This window comes from Macaca mulatta, chromosome 10 (assembly GCF_049350105.2).
Source record: "Macaca mulatta isolate MMU2019108-1 chromosome 10, T2T-MMU8v2.0, whole genome shotgun sequence".
NCBI lineage: Eukaryota > Metazoa > Chordata > Mammalia > Primates > Cercopithecidae > Macaca > Macaca mulatta.
Genome location: NC_133415.1, coordinates 60,794,033 through 60,812,958, shown reverse-complemented (window position 1 = coordinate 60,812,958; position 18,926 = coordinate 60,794,033). Strand labels below are relative to the sequence as shown.

Genomic DNA, 18,926 nt, shown 5'->3' with positions numbered 1-18,926 from the left:
GCAAGTCCAGGGCAATGGTTCACTGAAGTAAAGAGTGAGAGAATTCTATCTTGGCCGGATGACCTCTCCCCTACCAAATGGAAGTGTGCAAGGCAGGGAAGAGGCGGCAAGACAGTGGTGTGGGGATAGCAGAAAGGCATGGTAAGTAGAGGCAGCCTGTGCTGTGCCATCTGCCTCTGCCCTTCTCTAGCCTGAATACCTGAAGCCTGCCAGGCTCAGTCTCATCGTCTGTAAAATGGGAATCATGCATTTACCTTACAAAGATACAAGGATCAGAAACGCACATCTGAAATACCCGCATAGGACCCGGGGATCCATAACTGGGCACCCTTAGCAGACAATACGGGTGTTATGGTTAATATTGAGTGTCAACTTGATTGGATTGAAGGATGCAAAGTGTTGTTCCTGGGTATGTCTGTGAGGGTGTTTCCAAAGGAGATGAACATTTGAGTCAGTGGACTGGCAGAGGCAGACCCAGCCTTACTCTTGTTGGGCACCATCTAATCAGCTGCCAGTGCGGAATAAAATAAAGCAGACAGAGGAATGTGGAAGGACTTGACTGGCTGAGTCTTCCGGCCTTCACCTTTCTCCCATGCTAGATGCTTCCTGCCTTTGAACATCAGATTTCTTCAGCTTTTGGACTCTTGGACTTACAGCAGTGATTTGCCAGGGACTCTCGGGCCTTTAGCCACAGACTGAAGGCTGCACTGTCGGCTTCCCTACTTTTGAGGTTTTGGGGACTTGGACTGGCTTCCTTACTCCTCAGCTTTGCAGATGGCCTATTGTGGGACTTCACCTTGTGATCCTGTGAGCCAATTCTCCTCATAAACTCCCCTTCATCTGTACACGTATCCTATTAGTTCTGTCCCTCTAGAGAACCGTGACTAATCCATTGGGAGAACCTGGACGGCACATTCCTTGCTACTGTGACAGTGGTGGTCACATCTGCTGCTATGGGCTGAATGGCTTCATCTCCCAACATTTATATGTTGAAGCCTAATGCCCAGCATAATGGTATTTGGAGGTGGGGCCTTTGGGAGGTGATTAGGTCAGAGGGTGGAGTCCCTGTGATTGGGATTAGTGCCCTAATAAAAGAGACCCCAGAGAGATCCCTCACTCCCCCAACACCATGTGAAGACACCATGAGAATATGTCTCTATGAACCAGAAAGAGGGCCCACAGCAGACACCAAATCTGTAGGTGTCTTAATCTTAGACATCCCAGCCTCTAGAACTGTGGGAAATAAATTTCTGTTGTGTATAAATCACCTAGTCTACGGTATTGTGTTCGAGCAGCCAGACAGACTAAGACACCTGCCCTGACTCAGTGTGCTGTGGAGTTAGGATACCAGTACAAGCAGGGGCTCAGGCAGTGGAGCTGGAAGCTCGCTCCTACCAGCACTTAGCCTGGATCAGTGGTCTCCAAGACGGGATGTGGAACCCCAAGGGAGTGCATGACAATCTAGTAGGGTATGGGAAGGATACACAGAGCGATCTCTACTTTTATTTCACCTGCATATAATAAATAATGTTTTCTAATACTCAGTGTAAAGATTAACTCTGCTTGGCTAAGCACTGTAGTGCCAAAAATCCATGAGCTATCCAGAGGGAAGAGAAGGAATTGCCCAGTGGAGAGGCAGGTGTGAGACCCTGTCTGCATATTGCGCAGTTTATATGCACCAGAGTGTGTAGATTTCCTTACAGAGAAGAATCTTCACACCACTCTGCTAGCAACTCCCTGTGTAGCTGATGTACTCAGACAAGTGATTTCGAGGTGGGTGGTTTTCTTTTACAAAAGGCAGGCACTTCTTTGGCTGAACTGTCCTCTGTGGGTGGACAAGAGCTAGTCATCAACATGCAACCAGCAGTGTTTCCAAAAATAATAAACATGCTCAAGCTGTCTTTTCAAGGGAAGGGTGACGTGGAACACTAGGGTGTTAAGGAAACTGCTTTTCAAAAAAACTTACTCTACAGAGAGACTGAAAAATGGTGCACGGGACTTTTCCCTCCTTATGTGATTTTGTTACCAAAAATAACATATGCATGTCATTTATTTTTAAAAACTTCGTATCTCATACATTGAAAAAACTTGCAAACAGGATTTTCTAACCTGTTTAAAAATCTTCCAAAGTGTTTTAGTGGATTTTGAAGCTATTTGCCTACAAATTATAAAAATGCAAATACCTTGTAAGAAAAACGGAGATAAAAAAAATAAGTTTTAGCCACATTTCAACACAAGCCTTTGCATGATTGGTGAATGGAGTGGAAAACATGAGTGCTGTGATTTAGGCAGCTCTGTGCACTCACTGGATCCCTGGGAACCTGGTGTGTTGAGAGGGGTCCTCCCAAATCAGCCCAAACTGAGAAGGTTGAATAGCTGCCTCAGAAATTATAAACCAAGGTTTATGAAATCGATGGAGATGTCCAACAGTGTCAGTAATCCTTCTAATACCACTTTAGTTCAAAAACAGAAAAGATCATGTCCATAACAAGAAAATATTTTAAATATTGTTTATTTCATCTTTGTTTTATTTTTATCTTTTTTATTTTAATGTATATTTTATTTCCCAGATAATATACTGTCAGTGTCATAGGATAGAACACGTGTGTGTCCATAGACATACATAATGCATTCATATATTGGGGGTGAGTTTTTAGATTTTCGGGGATCTCAGTGGCCCAGATGGTTCCCCTGACTGGTGGCCCTGAGGAGCCACACTGTAATGCCAGACTCTCCGCCGTCCATAGCCCCCACCCAGCAGCCCAGTCATGCCCACCTCTGCCCTCCAGCTTCCTTTCCACCTGACATCTGGCCTGCCTCTTCTCACTTGCTCCTGCTGTGCCCAAATACATATGGAAGATGTACTTTGACAAAAGGACCAATGTGGAAACCACACCCAAGTTAGATCCTCAGACAACAGCCAGAGCAGACAAGTGCCTGTCACTAACTGAGTGGGAAAAAGAGATTTCCATGATCAAATCGGAGTATTCCTGCGCTGGGTGTCTCTGGAGGAAGCCGCCTCCTGCTCCCTCTTCTCACCTCTGCCTCCCTCACACCCTCCCCTGCCAGTGTAGACATCACAGGAGGATGCCTCCACACACCACTGGACAAGTGAGTTCACATCTGAGGTGCATGTATTTTTCAATGATAGTTTTGATTGTCCAGAAAATTAACAATGAAATGATGGGGTGGCAGAAAGAAAGCCAGAAAAGAAACTTTAAAAATTTACAATCTAACTCAGAGAGAACAACACTTTTAGACATCAGGGCAGTGAGAAAAGAATAAATACCTTGTTAATGAATAAAGTAATGCAGAACAAACACGTACGTGTACCTAATAGTGCTGGCCCCAGGGGGGCATGTGGTTCAGGGAGATGAATGAGTTAAGTGGTAAATAACTGATGGCAAAGAGGGGCCCTGGTTCCCTGTCCCTGCTGCCAGACAGCTCTGAGGCAGGCGCTGCCCAGCCCTGCTCATAAGAATCCCCTCCCGTGTCAGCTGTTCCTCCCCTCCCATCTCACTTCCCCACCCCCACACACCTGCGTTTTGGGATCACCTCGCAGGTGCGCTGCTCACCCCCAACACCGTGTCTTGAGTCTGCTTTCAGGGTGACCACATAAACACATGCCACCAAGTCCAATGGACACGGCCTCCCATCCAGTGGTACCACAAGGTGTGGTGTGTGCAGACTGCAAGTATTTCTTGTTCTTCCAAACACTAATGCTGTGCTAGGTGTGGCGTCAGTCATTGCCCCTGTATTTTCTGGACGGGCATGTCCCAGAGCTGGGGAGTGGGACTTCCATCAGCTGGAGGCAAGGCACCATGGCACTGCGTATCTACCTGCGCTCCCTGCATCCGAGCCATCTGCTCCAGCATGTGCCAGGTGGAAGCACTTGTCTAGCCCCCACAGGAAGCAACTCCACCTTATATAGGAGACAGAATTTTCTGCCGCCTGGCCCTACTGCCCGTGAGCTCTTGTCGTGTTTTTAATTCCATATCTTTTGGTCTTGGACAGGCGCGTTGCCTGTTACTGGTTACCAGCTGCTGGGCAAAGCTGCCCTCCAGTCGCTAGGGCTTCTGTTACTCCTCCATCCCTGAAAGAGCATTCTCTTCCAGCTCCCCAAAGACAGGAGGGATCTGGGCTTGCTCTAAGATTCCCAAACCCAAGACATCAGCCCACTCATAGCCTGGACCACCTGGCATTTGTTCAGTCATCTGTCAGACACTCTTCTCAGCTCCCCTTCAAAATCCCACACCTTTACCCTGCATGTGGAAATGGAGATCTTGGGGGACACTGAGATGCACCAGTCCTCTCCCTACTCCACACAGCGCCTCCACCTCTGCCCTCCTGTCTCTCCTCCGCTCACTCTGTGATGCTCAGCAAGGCTGTGAGTCAGCCCCAGGCCTGGCCAATTCTCACCCCAGCATTTCCTTCAAAAGCTCCCTGTGCCCTTTCCCCCACAGCCTCCCTGAAGGCTCCAAGGCCAAGGTCTCCATCTGGCCTCCCTTGCCAACCCCCAACCAGCCCAATTCTCTACAGTGTCAGGAACCTCTTAAAATACCCATCTAGTGACTGGCTGCAGGGCTGGGTCAGGTGCCCGGAGCCCACACTAAGGCCATAGGAGAGTGTCCCCATGTGACAAGATATTCCAGGATTCCAGGCCCATTCCCACCCTGCCAGCTTGTCCTTTTAGCCTGTCTGTTCTCCTATTCTGCCCAACCCCGCTGGATGACCTGGTGTCCCTAAATATGCCTTTGTTATGAAGAATTACCCCAAACATGGGAACGAGTCAAAAGATTACTATGCGACCCTCTGGCAGCCACACCAGAGCACTGGCTGCCAAGCAGGCCTTCCTGAGAGTGACCAGATTTCCTAGGGGAGGTAATATGGTGATTTTTAAGAAATGTCCACACACTCTGATAATCCTTCCCCAAAGGGTGGAACTTAGTTTCCCTCCCCTTGAGTGGGCTGTGCCTACAGACTCACACCTAGGGAACAGAACACAAAGGAAGTGATGAGCTGCCACTTCTGAGATTAGGTTATAAAAAGACTGTGGCTTTCATCTTGACTCCTCCCCCTTCCCCTCCCTCCCCATGTCCCTTTTCATCACTCCCTGGGGGAAGGAACCACCAGGTCTTGTAACCAGCTGTGCAGAGAGGCCCCCTTCATGCAGCGAAGATCTGGAGCCTCTGCCCAGAGCCACCTGAGTAAGCCTGGAAGCGGATTGTGAAGCACCTTCTGAAGGCTGCAGCCCAGGCTCACAGCCTGACCAAAACCTCATAGAGACCCTCGGAAACTGTGCAAGACAAGAAATGTGTGCTAGCTGAGGCTGCTAAGTTTTAGGGTGATACCACACTAAAAAATGAAATTGTTTGTTGATTAAGGACTAGACTCTATGAAGTCGGATGTTAACTTGTTGAATATTGACACATTGCAACCCTTTCTCCTGGCAGAGTAATAACCTGAAAGATAGTGGTTCCATTGTCCTACAGGACAATAATCAGTGTCGTATCTGACTTTATCATTGGACGCTGTCATTCTGATATGCACTGTCAGTTTTTCCAGTCCTTTGAACCCGCTTTATCATTCTAGCTCTCTCACTAATGAACTAAGTAAATATTTGATACCAAAATATTTGTGGAAGTATCACACGTTAACTTTTGAGGATTGCCCTTTGATACTGTGTCATTCTGTGCCTTTGCACCTCTGCCCTGCTTTACTTATAGGTGGAAGCCCTTCCCTGTCCCAGGTATCCCTGTCCCAGCTACCTGCTGTAAAAGAGCCTCTCTGTGCCCTCTCAGGAGAAGCTTGCCCTGGCCCTGGGAAGAAGCCATCCCCGCCCTCTCCACATTCCTGCAGCATTTTGCTCATGAGGCCATCAGAGAGTGTCTCAGACCAGGTGGATCTTGTTGGGGCCCAACCCCAGCACAGGACTGCTGTCCAGGCCTTTGTGTAGCAAGTGAGGGTGGGCTGGGGCAGGGCTTTGTGGGGGACACATCTTCAGAAGAGACTGGGGTGGTCCTGGAGACCTGTTCGAATAAAGGAGTCCTTTTGCCAGGAGTTGTCATGTGTGTGCCAAGCCAAGGGCAAGAGACGAAGGCTCAGCTTGGGGGAAAGTGTGGATGGAAAATGTGGGCCTCTGCTGTTCATCTAATAAAAAAGGAGAGAAAAACGCATCAAGGATAGAGGGATAGAGAGGCTGGTATGAAGGGAGCCAGAGTGTGCGAGGAGAGGTGAGGGGTGAGGAGGGGAGGCCAGGTTCGTCAGGAAGTGCCATGAGGCTCCTTTAAGGACAAGCCCATGCATCTGGCCCAGCTTCATAAGGGACAAGCTCTGATTGGGGCAATCATGAGTTTCATGAGGGCATAGAAAAAGTTTCATTTATCTTTGAGTCGGCTTCCTCCATCCAGCACTAACACATAGATTCTTGTTAACCAAGAGATTCACCAGTAAATGAATGTCTCATATGTATTTTTTAAAGCAGGTATCCTGAAAAACTATTTTCCTCAAAATATCTGCTAAAGCATTACATTACTTGTTGGTGCCTCTAAGCACATACCCTTCTCATCTGTATTAGCACCACCCTTTTCTCTTTCTTGTCCTAAGGCTTCCACAAGTCTATCAGTCAGTTTTTGCTGCCTAACAAGCCACCTCATTTCCTATTGTTCCTGTAACAAATTACCACAAATTTAATGACTTAAAATGCTACACATTTGGCCGGGTGTGGTGTCTCATGCCTGTAATCCCAGCGCTTTGGGAGGCCAAGGCAGTTGGATCACCTGAAATTAGGAGTTCCAGTCCAGCCTGGCCAACATGGTAAAATCCCATCTCTACTAAAAATACAAAAAATTAGCTGGGTGTGGTGGTGTACACCTGTAATCCCAGCTACTTGGGAGGCTGAGGCAGGAAAATCTCTCAAACCCGAACCCGGGAGGCAGAGGTGGCAGTAAGCAGAGATCACGCCATTGCACTCCAGCCTGGGCGACAAGAGAGAAACTCCGTCTCAAAAAATAAAAATAATATTAAAAAAAAGCTGGCCGGGCGCGGTGGCTCACGCCTGTAATCCCAGCACTTTGGGAGGCCGAGGCGGGCGGATCACAAGGTCAGGAGATCGAGACCACGGTGAAACCCCGTCTCTACTAAAAATACAAAAAATTAGCCAGGCGCGGTTGTGGGCGCCTGTAGTCCCAGCTACTCGGGAGGCTGAGGCAGGAGAATGGCGTGAACCCAGGAGGCGGAGCTTGCAGTGAGCCGAGATTGCGCCACTGCACTCCAGCCTGGGCGACAGAGCGAGACTCCGTCTCAAAAAAAAAAAAAAAAAAAAAAAAAAAAAGCTACACATTTATTCTCTTACAGTTCTGTGAGCCAGAAGTCCAAAGTGAGTCTTCCTGGGCTAAAATTGAAGCATCTACAGGGCTGGCTTCTTCTAGGGGCTGCAGGGAGAATCTGATCTTCGCCTCATCAGCTGCTAGAGGCCTCTGGCATTCATGGGCTGCATCATTCCAGTCTCTGTCTGTTGCCATATCTTGTCTTCTGTCTGACCTTCCTATGTCCCTCTTACAAGGCCTTAGTGATTGCATTGGGCTGACCTGGATAGTCTGGGATGCTCTCCCCATTTCAAGGCCCTTAACTTCATCACATTCACAAAGGCCCTTTTCCTATGGAAGGTGACATATTCACAGATTCTGGGGATTAGGAAGTGGACATCTTTCTTTGTAGAGGGTGGTGAGGTCCGTTATTTGGCATTTTGTTCAAGGTTAAGCACAAAAACCATGCATCTCTCTCACAATTTGGGCATTTGACAATCCCAGCTTGGCTGAATCATGCATAGGCAGCAGCTGCTGGGTCAGCTGACGGCTGGCTGGTCGAGGATGGCCTCAGCTCAGACAGCTCGTCTCTGCTCTTGTGGCCTCTCACCCTCCAGCAGGCTAGGAGGGGCTTGTTTACATGGAAGCTGGACATGGTTCCAAGAAATGAGGCAAAAGCACTCAAGGCATATTGAGGTATAGTCTCAGAATTGACACAGAACCCCTTCTACCTCATTCCGCTGGCTGAAGAAAGTCATGAAGTCAGCTCAGGTTCTAGTGGGGAGGAAGTCAGTGGAGCTGCCCAGTCATATTGCAAAGGTTGAGATATAGGGAGTGGTGAAAGATTGCAGCCAGTTCTGCCATATACTATGGTAAACACCTAGCTGCTGCATTATCAATTACCTGCCAGGGTACAGCTTACAAACAGGCAAACAGCTCCAGGAACCCAAACTACCAGACTCGAAGAAGCAGCCCCTTGTCCTGTCTGTAAGAACTCTGCTCCTGACCATCATACACTTGGTTCATTTTCAATCTACTGCTCTGTAGATTGGGGCCTCTGCGTGCTGCTCCCTGTTCCTCTCCTCCTAAATAAGCCTACCCCTCCATCAAGGTCAAAGCTATTCCAACATCGTGAAGGCTTGCCACTATTCCCTACAAGGACCTCAGTCCCCCTCCCCATTCTACAGTGCACAGCTTTCGTGTTAGCTTCCATGCAAACCCAAGGCTTCATTTGCCAGGGCCTGGGCCAGCACAGCACGGCTGAATCTGTGCGCTCCGTCTCCAACAGCGACACTGTGTGGCAGGAAGAAGGAATGGTAGTAACAGTCAGCAGGCGCAGATCTTTCCCCACTTAGGTGTGAAGACTGACCCGCTTCTGTTTATAAGCCCCACGGTGGCTCAAGGAAGGGATGTTGTCCTTCCTGCCTTTAAGGCATTAAGACGCATAAGGACAATAAATTTTTAGTGGCTGAAAAATAAACAGCAAGATTGCGTTTACGCTCCACTTGGAGCAGGCCATCCTGGTTATACACACAACTTGCAGTTGCTTTCTCCAAAACACATCTCTTTTTGGTTAACTTCTTATCTGAATATAATTTTAAGCTTAAAGAAAAATTGCAAAAATAGTACAAGGATTTCCGTTTTACCATTTCCCCAGATTCACCAGTTAATTACCTATTTCTCCATTTGCAATGAAAGCAAGAGAGAAAAAGACAGACTTTTCCTTGGCTATTTGAGAGTTAAGTTGGAGAAATATTCCCTAATTTACTGATGATTACTTCAGTGTGATTTCTAAAAACACGGACAATTTCTTACACACATACATATAGTATTATTACCAAAATCAGAACATTTTACATTAATGCAATACTGTTATCTAATACACGGTATCTATTTAAATTTTATCAGTTGTCCCTACGGTGTACTTTATAGTAATATTTTTTCAGTCAGTATATCTTTTTAAATTCTTAACGACTACACGCATACATTCAGTTGACAGAATATTGTAAGAAATTGATTAACAAGTTTAATCTATCTAAACTTTTTACCTAGCAGTGCAGGGAAGCATAGATTCGATTAAGTAGTACATAGTCCATTGAAAGAGGTATGGACTTCCAGTGACAATGTCAATTAACTGACCTGCAATAAGTTCAAGAGAGAAAGGTGGAACTGTCCTTTTAGGGCCAAACATTTCTGCAAGCCTGCAGTCCCCTCCTGAGTGTCTCCTAGGCAACAGAGCAGGATTCCAGGTAAACTTCCAAAAGACACTATTTCAGAAAAACACACCCGGCCATATCAACTACAGAGTACAGAGAGACACAAGGACAAGCCAGACCAAGAGCATTGGCCTTATATGCCATAGCTAAGCTTTGCTTTGATGCAAAAACAAGTTTCTAACACTTTTCTGCCACTGTCAGGGGGAAGGTAACAGAGGTAGAAGTGAGGGAGGTGGCTAGGCTGCATTTCCAGGATGCCTGGGGATGGGAGAATGTCTTTCCCTCTTGGGTCTAGGAAAAAACATGTTTTCTCCAGATTTGCCACCTACAGAAAATCTTATTATTTGCCTTATGAATATGAAGTCATTGATCAAAGATTTAAAAATAAAATAAGTGGGGAAGGCTATATTTGGCTATGAATGGTGCTAATACTGGGTTATATATCCTCTCCCATGACACTCCATGCATGAAGCATCTCCACTAAGGGTTATGTGTGGAAAGTGCACAGACTGAATTATATAGATTCAATGGAAAACACTGCCAGGCCCCAGTGTCCTTGTTGTTAAGACAACATCTTATCTTCATCTTTCTTCTTGCAAGTTCTCTAGCAAAGACATTATAATTAAAATCCCAACATAAGAAGCAACCATATGTAAAATTCAGAGTACAGACTGTGACAAGCAGAGAAGTGAGTGCGGAGTTCTGTGGTCAAACTTAAATAGACTTAGGACAAAATTGTATTGTCCGTGGGCCTAAGCTTTAGGGAGCTTCAGAGCTGCACTGAATCACTTTCTAGTGTTTTTATGGTTTGGGGTTTTACATTTAAGTCTTTAATCCATCTTGAGTTAATTTCTGCATAAGGTGTGAGGAAGGGCTCCAGTTTCAGTTTTCTGCATATGGCTGGCAAGTTTTCCCAGCACCATTTGTTGAATAGGAGAGCCTTTCTCCATTGCTTGATTTTGTCTTGTTTGTCAAAGATCAGATGGTTGTAGATGTGTGGTGTTATTTCTAAGGTCTCTGTTCTATTGGTCTATATGTTTGTTTTTGGTATGAGTACCATGCTGTTTTGGTTACTGTAGCCTTGCAGTATAGTTTGAAGTCAGGTAGCATGATGCCTCCAGCTTTGTTCTTTTTGCTTAGGATTGTCTTGGCTATACAGGGTCTTCTTTGATTTCATATGAAATGGAAAGTAGTTTTTTTCTAATTCTGTGAAGAATGTCAATGGTAGTTTGATGGGAATAGCATTGAATCTATAAATTACTTTGGGCAATATGGTCATTTTCACAATATTGATTCTTTCTACCCAAAAAGATGGAATGTTTTTCCATTTGTTTGTGTCCTCTCTTATTTCCTTGAGCAGTGGTTTGTAGTTCTCCTTGAAGACGTCCTTCACATTTCTTGTTAGCTGTATTCCTAGGTGTTTTATTCCCTTTGTAGAAACTGTGAATGGGAGTTCATTCATGACTTGGCTCTCTGCTTGTCTATTATTGGTGTATAGGAATGTTTGTGATTTTTGCACATTGATTTTGTATCCTGAAACTTTGCTGAAGTTGCTTATCAGCTTAAGGAGTTTTGGGACTGAGATGATGATGGGATTTTCTAAATATAGAAGAATAATGTTGTCTGCAAACAGAGACAATTTGACTTCCTCTCTTCCTATCTGAATACACTGTATTTCTTTCTCTTGCCTTATTGCCCTGGCCAGAACTTCCAATACTATGTTGAATAAAAGTGGTGAAACAGGGCATCTTTGTCTTATATCGGCTTTCAAAAGGAATACTTCCAGCTTTTCCATATTCAATATGATATTGGCTGTGGGTCTGTCATAAACAGCTCTTATTATTTTGAGATATGTTCCAGCAATACTTAGTTTATTGAGAGTTTTTAACATGAAGGCATGTTGAATTTTATCAAAGGCCTTTTCTGCATCTATTGAGATAATCATGTGGTTTTTGTCATTGGTTCTGTTTATGTGATAGATTACATTTATTGATTTGCATGTGTTGAACTAGCCTTGCATCCCAGGGATGAAGTCAACTTGATCGTGGTGGATAAGTTTTTTGATGTGCTGCTGGATTTGGTTTGCTAGTATTTTATTGAGGATTTCCACATCAATATGGGATATTGGCCTGAAGTTTTCTTTTTTGTCATGTCTCTTTCCAGTTCTAGTATCAGGGCGATGCTGGCTTCATAAAATGAGTTAGGGAGGAATCCTTCCTTTTCAATTGTTTGGAACAGTTTTGGAAGGAATGGTACGAGCTCCTCGCCTATTTCTGATATAATTCAGCTGTGAATCTGTCTGGTCCTGGGTTGGTAGGCTACTAATTACTGCCTCAATTTCAGAGCCATTGTTGGTCTTTTCAGGGATTCGAGTTCTTCCTGGTTTAGTTTTGGTAGAATGTATGTGTCCAGGAATGTATCCATTTCTTCTAGATTTTCTAGTTTATTTGTGTAGATGTGTTTATAGTCATCTCTGATGGTAGTTTGTATTTCTGTGGGGTTAGTGGTGATATTTCCTTTATCATTTTTTATTGTGTCTATTTGATTCTTCTCTCTCTTTATTAGCCTAGCTAACAGTCTATTTTGTTTTTTTTTTTTTTTTTCCCAAAACAATAGCTCCTGGATTCGTTGATTTTTGGAGGGTTTTTTGTGTCTCTATCTCCTTCAATTCCTCTCTGAGCTAAGTTAGCTCAGAGAATTTTGGAATAGTTTCCTCTTGCCTCCCTAGCTCTTTTAATTGTGGTGTTGGGGTGTCAATTCGAGATCTTTCTAGCTTTCTGATGTGGGCATTTAGTGCTATGAATTTCCCTCTTCACACTGCTTTAGCTGTGTCCCAGAGATTCTGGTACATTGTCTCTTTGTTCTCATCGGTTTCAAAGAACTTCTTGATTTCTGCCTTAATTTCATTATTTACCCAGGAGTCATTCAGGAGCAGGTTGTTCAATTTCCATGAAATTGTGTGGTTTTGAGTGACTTTCTTAATCCTGAGTTCTAATTTGATTTTACTGTGGTCTGAGAGATGTTATGATATCAGTTCTTTTTCATTTGTTGAGGAGTGTTTTATTTCCAATTACGTGATCCAATTTTAGAATAAGTGTCATGTGGCACTGAGAAGAATGTATATCCTGTTGATTTGGGGTGAAGAGCTCTGTAGACGTCTATTAGGTCCACTTGATCCAGAGTGCTGAGTTTAAGTCCTGAATATCCTTGTTAATTTTCTGCCTCACTGATCTGTCTAATATTGACAGTGGGGTGTTAAAGTCTCCCACTATTATTGTGTGGGAGTCTAAGTCTCTTTGTAGGTCTCGAAGAACTTGTTTTATGAATCTGGGTGTTCTTGTATTGGATGCAGATATAGTTAGAAGAGTTAGCTCTTCTTGTTGAATTGTTCCCTTTACCATTATGAAATGCCCTTTTTTGTCTTTTTTGATTTTTGTTGGTTTAAAGTCTATTTTATCAGAGGCTAGGATTGCAGCTCCTGCTTTTTTTTTTCATTTTGCCTCTTAATCCACATGCCTGAGCCCACTTGTCCAGTTCCTAAGATCTTATTAGGAAGCTTCCAATCACCAGTTACAGGTGTTTTTATCTGTTGGGACACTGCCTTTCCCTAGTGCTGCCTGCGACCAATTATTATTTTAGAGAGGGAGTGTTACAACCGCCTGACCATCACTTGATGGTCACCTGGCATTCCTGGTGGGGAAGTGGAAGCCCTCCCCTGCCCTGTTTGTGTTTGACTAGCTATCCACTGTAACAATATCATATGTTCAATTCTTTTTTTGTTGTTGTTGTTTTTTTTGAGACAGAGTCTCACTCTGTCACCCAGGCTGGAGTGCAATGGCGTGATCTTGGCTCACTGCAACCTCCTTCTCCCAGGTGCAAGTGATTCTCCCGCCTCAGCTGCCCTAGTAGCTGGGATTACAGGCACCTGCCATCATGCCCAGCTAATTTTTGTATTTTTATAGAGATGGGGTTTCACCATGTTGGCCAGGCTGGTCTTGAACTCCTGATCTCAGGTCATCTGCCTGCCTTGGCCTCCCAAAGGGTTGGGATTGCAGGTGTGAGCCACCACACCCTGCCATATATTCAATTCTTAGGAAAGAAAAATCTAACAAATCCTACCCTAACAAGTGTTGAAAGTGTGGTAGGAAATTGTGAATTTGTATACACTGCTGATGAGACATCTTTGAAGAGCTAGCTGGTAATATCAGGTAGTGTTAAAAATTGAGCTTGTCCCATGACTCAGCAAACTTTATTCTAGAAAATCTAGGCATCAATCTCTGAAACGTATGCACAATAAGAAATATACATGGTGCGTTTTTTTTTTAAAGCACCATTTGCACAAGTAAAAACTGAAATGACCTAAATGTCCACCAACAGCAAAATAGATAAAGTGTGACATATTCATATACTGGAATGCTACTCATTGGTTAAAGTCAACATGCTATTCATGTATTATCAACAAGAATAAATCTTAAAAACAATTGGTGTTTGGGGAAAGGGGAATAGAGAGTTGTTTGATGGGTGTAGAGTTTCAGTTTGGAAAGAAAGTTCTGGAAGTGGATGGTGGTGATAGTTACACAGCAATGTGAATGTACCTAATGCCACTGAACTGTACAGTTTAAAATGTCTAAAATGGACCCATGTTGTTCAAGGATCAACTATACTTCAATCAATCAGTAGAAATGAGCATTGACTTTGCCTTTAAAAAACCCTTCAGGAAAACAACACATCTTATATTTTTCTTTGTGGGGGGTCTCCCTGTGTCACTCAGGCTGGAGTGCAGTGGCGCTATCTCAGCTCACTGCAACATCCACCTCCTGGGCTTGAGAGATCCCCCACCACAGCCTCCTGAGTAGCTAGGACTATAGACATGAACCGTCACGGCGGGCTAATTTTTTAAAATTCTACAATTTTTTGTAGAGATGTTTTTTGTAGAGATTTTTTGTAGAGACCAGCCATTTTCCCAGGCTGGTCTTGAACTCCTGGGCTCAAGTGATCTGCCCGCCTTGGGATCCCAAAATGCTGGAATTACAGACTTGAGCCACCATGTCCGGCCAACAAGCATCTTCTGAAGTACAAATTATTGAAGGGTTTGCAGCACTTGCTCACTCATGTACATGAAGTCCCTGCACTGGTGCTTTCCATCAACCAGATGGATCCACTGGTGGGAGGAAGTGGATGATAGAAGTGGGGTTCATGAGGACCGGCAGGACAGCAGGCTGCTCAGAGGACCGGCAGGACCGCAGGCTGACAGGACATCCAAGGGAAGCAGAAGGTCTGAGGTAGGAGGAGGAGAGGCAGAGCCCAGGCAGCCTGGGCCCCCTGCCTGGGAGTTCTGGGGCGCTGCCCTCAGCAGAGCTGGGGGAGAACTGACACACTTTCACTGCCCTCGCCACCTGGCTCATATCATCGGGGCACCATGCCACTGCAGGGACACTCCTCAATTCCCCAACCAGCAAATGACCCCTGGAATTTTTCTTGACTCTGAGGCTTTAGTGAAAGTAGTGAGGAAAATATCTAAAAATAAAATCGTGATGAATTCAAGATGTATGTGGCATTATGCTTGTCAGAAAGAGCTCAATGACTTAAGTTTTGTCCCCATCATTCCTTAGGAGCCACCAGGTAAACATTTGCACCTGACTGGAGAGGGCAGAGAGGAGCCTTGGTTCCCATCAGGCCACCAGCCCTAGGATTTGCTGGCATCATTCATTCTGTGGTGCCTACTCACACACACATGTGCTCCCTCCCCAGCCTCTCCTCTTCAGCACCCTCCCTCCCCAGTGTCCATACATTCTCTTACATCTGGTTGTGGACAGAAATGTCTGAGGAATCACAGAAGGGCCCTGATAGTGAAATAGACACAGGGGCTGGCCTGCACCCTTCTTGACCCTTGGGCTTGACCTAGTCTCTTTGCTGGGTAGTTCATAGTCTGAACCAGGTGAGCAAACTTCTTATGTGAAGAGCAGACAGCAAACATTTCAGGCTGTGGGGGCCATCCAGACTCTGCCGCAACTGGTTAACTTGCTGTTGTAGCTTCAAAGCAGCCATAGGCAATATATAAACAAATTGTGTCACTGTGTTCCAGTAAAACTTTATTATATACACTGAACTTTGAATTTCATGTAATTTTCGGGTGTTGTGCAATATTAATCTTCCCAGCCACCTAAAAATGTAAAATCCACAGGTCATACAAAAACAGGTGGCTAGCCAATTTGTCCTAAGGGTCATAATTTGCCAAGCCCTGACCTAAATACCCAAATAATTATTGGAGCCAAAACCACAGATGCCACCCAAGAACCATATGCTCAGGTGAAAGCAGCTCTGTGAAGAAGGGGTAAAAAGAGCAGACAGAAATGTTTACTTTTCCCTTAAAAACCATCTACTCCGCCCCGCTTAGGCTAATTAGCTCACTCTCCACCAGCTGCAGCAACTGAAGCTGAAACAGTCAAATTCCCACAGCAGCAACAGCTAATGATGCTTCCCAGCACCTCATTTGATCATTCCTGCAACCGATTAGCTAGACACAGGGGAGGAAACTGGAGAACAGACAGGATGAGGACCTTGCCCAGGACCTCAGATAGTACATGGCAGAATCAGTATCTGGACACAATTGGTCTAGTCCCTGCTGCCCCCACTGTGACACCTTTGTGAAAATTGTGAACAAACGCGAATCTGGAAGAGTCAATCCTTTGAGATGAATCCCATGTGGGTAACTGGCCCTATATTTAAAATATAGCTGAGTGGCTATTTGCTGATTCGAGGTCACACAGGTAACTCACACAAGCACTCTGAAAACCAGCACCTTTTTAGCTTTGGGACGCACAGAGCTTACTTGAACCAACCAATCAGAGCTCACCTACCTTTGCATTGAAAGCTTAGCTGACCAATCACAGCTCACCTGTATCCAAGCATAACTCAGCTGCATTGACCAATCAGAACTAAGCAAGTTTGAATCCTTTATGTGCATCAACCAACCTGATTGGGATCTTGTATGGCACTTTTGCTACAAAACCCAAACCCTCTCTTTGGCCCCGGGAAGATAACTTTCTTTTACACCAAAGCTGTGTCTCCCCAGTTTGCAAACTCTTCATTGGGGTAAAGTCTCTTTCCTCCCAATTTTGTTTTTCAGGGAACTTTGCTCACAAAACAAAGCACAGCTGGCCCACAGCGGAGCTGCAGGCGGGGCAGAGAACCCACGGCAGAGGGCTCTGTCCCTGCAGAACCAGGCAGATCTGCGTGAGCGGCAAACATAAACTCAGGGCACCAGGCTCTGTCTTGAGGGCTGGAAGGAATGATGGAGCCACGGCAGTCGTCTGTCTCCAAGACGCATTTCCAGGAAGTTGGAATTCTGATCTTACTGAGCCTTTATTTTTCTGAGCTTGGCGTTGACTACTTAGACACTAAGTCACTGTTTACTGCTTTCGAAAATAAGACAAGCTCATGGACCTGTTGCGGATGAAGCAAGAAACTTGTGGCCCCACCAGGACTGGCGCCCAGAGCCCGGGTCACCCTGTGCACAGAACCAGCACCTTAAAGAGACAGAGTGGCTCCGGCGCCCTGGGCCACCCCGAGGGCCCGAAAGCGGAAGAGGGTTCAGGGAGGGCGTCTGTGATGGGAGGAGCAGGCCCAGGAGGGAAGAGGACAGAGTCGGGGGCCTCAGGGCAGTGTGTGCCTTCTGCCAGTCACTAGGGTGGACTCGAGGTCCCCCTCCACGCCTTCCTCGTTGTCACCCCCCACAGCCAAGGCAGCTGCCAATGTCACTCCTAAATACATCCCAAGTCCACCCCCATGCTCCTCCCCTGAGCCGTCGTCCCAGTCCAGACCATGATTCCGCCCACACCCTGCATGCCCCCTCCCATCTCGGGCTCCACTTGGGGACCAGAGGGATCTTAAAATATGGATGGGACAGTGAACGCCTCTCCTTAAAAACTCAGAAGAGATGAAAATGTCCTCATCCTTTCTCAAGGCATTTGCAGTTCCCCTACCCCGGGCGCTGCCCCACCCCTCACGGACTCCTCTCCATCCCCGGGTCTCCTCCTGGTCACCTCCCTCAGGAAAGCTCTTGGGCCCCACTCGTCATCAGTCTCTTTAGAACCTCTCCACTCAGCCTCTGGCGTTCGCCTCTCCCTCTTGCCCGTTAGAGTGAGGCCTTGATGAGGCACCTGCCTTGTTCCTCCTGCCCTTCCTGATGGCTCCTGCCCGCCTCCACAGCGAGCCTGCTTCTCCGTGCCTGGCAGCTTTCCCCAGAAGAGCAGGTCTGCGTGTACACGCGGGTGCACACAAGCAACAGGCCGGGAGCACCCCTCACCCAGAGACTCTGCCAGTGTGCGTGCAGACCTGCGCTCCCTCGCCCCAGGAGAAACAGTGCTGATGTGTGTGTGTGTCTGTGTCTCTGTGTGTGTCTGTGTGTCTGTGACTCTGTGTGTCTGTGTATGTGTGTCTGTGTATGTGTCTGTGTGTGTGTGTGTGTGTATATCTGTATGTCTGTGTTTGTGTGTCTGTGTCTCTCTGTGTATCTGCATGTGTGTCTGTGTCTGTGTGTGTGTGTGGTTCTCCAGGGTTCCTCCCAGGACTGAGCTGAAGTTGTCCACAGTGGCCCCTGCTGGAGCGTGCACCTTGATTCTCTGCCCCTGCTCCCCTGCCTCACTTCCCCATTCTCTTATGGCTGCTTCCTGGCATTGCCTCTCAGATAAGCCACTTTGCGCTGATGGGAACTCAGATGCTGGGAGTACACATGCACCTTGGTGTCAAGCTCAGCAGCTGGCACAGAGGGAGGGAGGGAAGGAGGTGGACTATCAGGTTATTGTCTGAACATTAGCCTCTGGTCACTGCTGCTGTGAGGCAGTGAGCATCCCTTCTTGCCCGCTGGGCTCTCAGCGGTCAGTCTTGGGTCCTGGGGAGACTCGGCCAAGTCCCAGTTCTCTGGGGCTATCTCTCTCCTGCCCTGCGCTTTTGTGTGTCCCCTCCCCACATTCCCTCTTTCATCCTGACCCACTACTCTGGTTGTAAATAAAATAAGCAGACTACACAGCTTACTATCACACTGCCTTGTTCAGCCATGAAACTGCCTTGTCTTGAAGGAATACTAGTATTACTACTTGAATCCTAATTGCTCTTAAGTTTAAAAAAACAAGGCTAATGGAATTTGTACAACAGTTGTATCAAGAGCAAAGTCTGCAATAATTACTGTAAAAACGGCCCAGCTCCATGAGCTTTGCATGGGTGATCTCCCCAGCGGTGTGCCCATCCTCAGCTATAGTCCCATTCTACAGATTAGGTAGAGGCCTAGTGAGGCTGGGGCACTTGCCCGGATCCCTTGCAAATGTTTGGCCCATGTCCCTAACCACCATGCTCTTATGTGTCCTGTTTTCTGGGTCACTTCTCACTATGAATTGGGGGATGT

General features: G+C 46.2%; 1 long non-coding RNA gene across 1 annotated transcript in view; it reads right to left on the bottom strand.

Moving 5' to 3' along the window:
- Positions 1-18,926, bottom strand: part of LOC144332025 (uncharacterized) — a 187,390-nt gene that overhangs the window by 55,775 nt on the left and 112,689 nt on the right. The gene's annotated exons all lie outside the window — the stretch shown is intronic.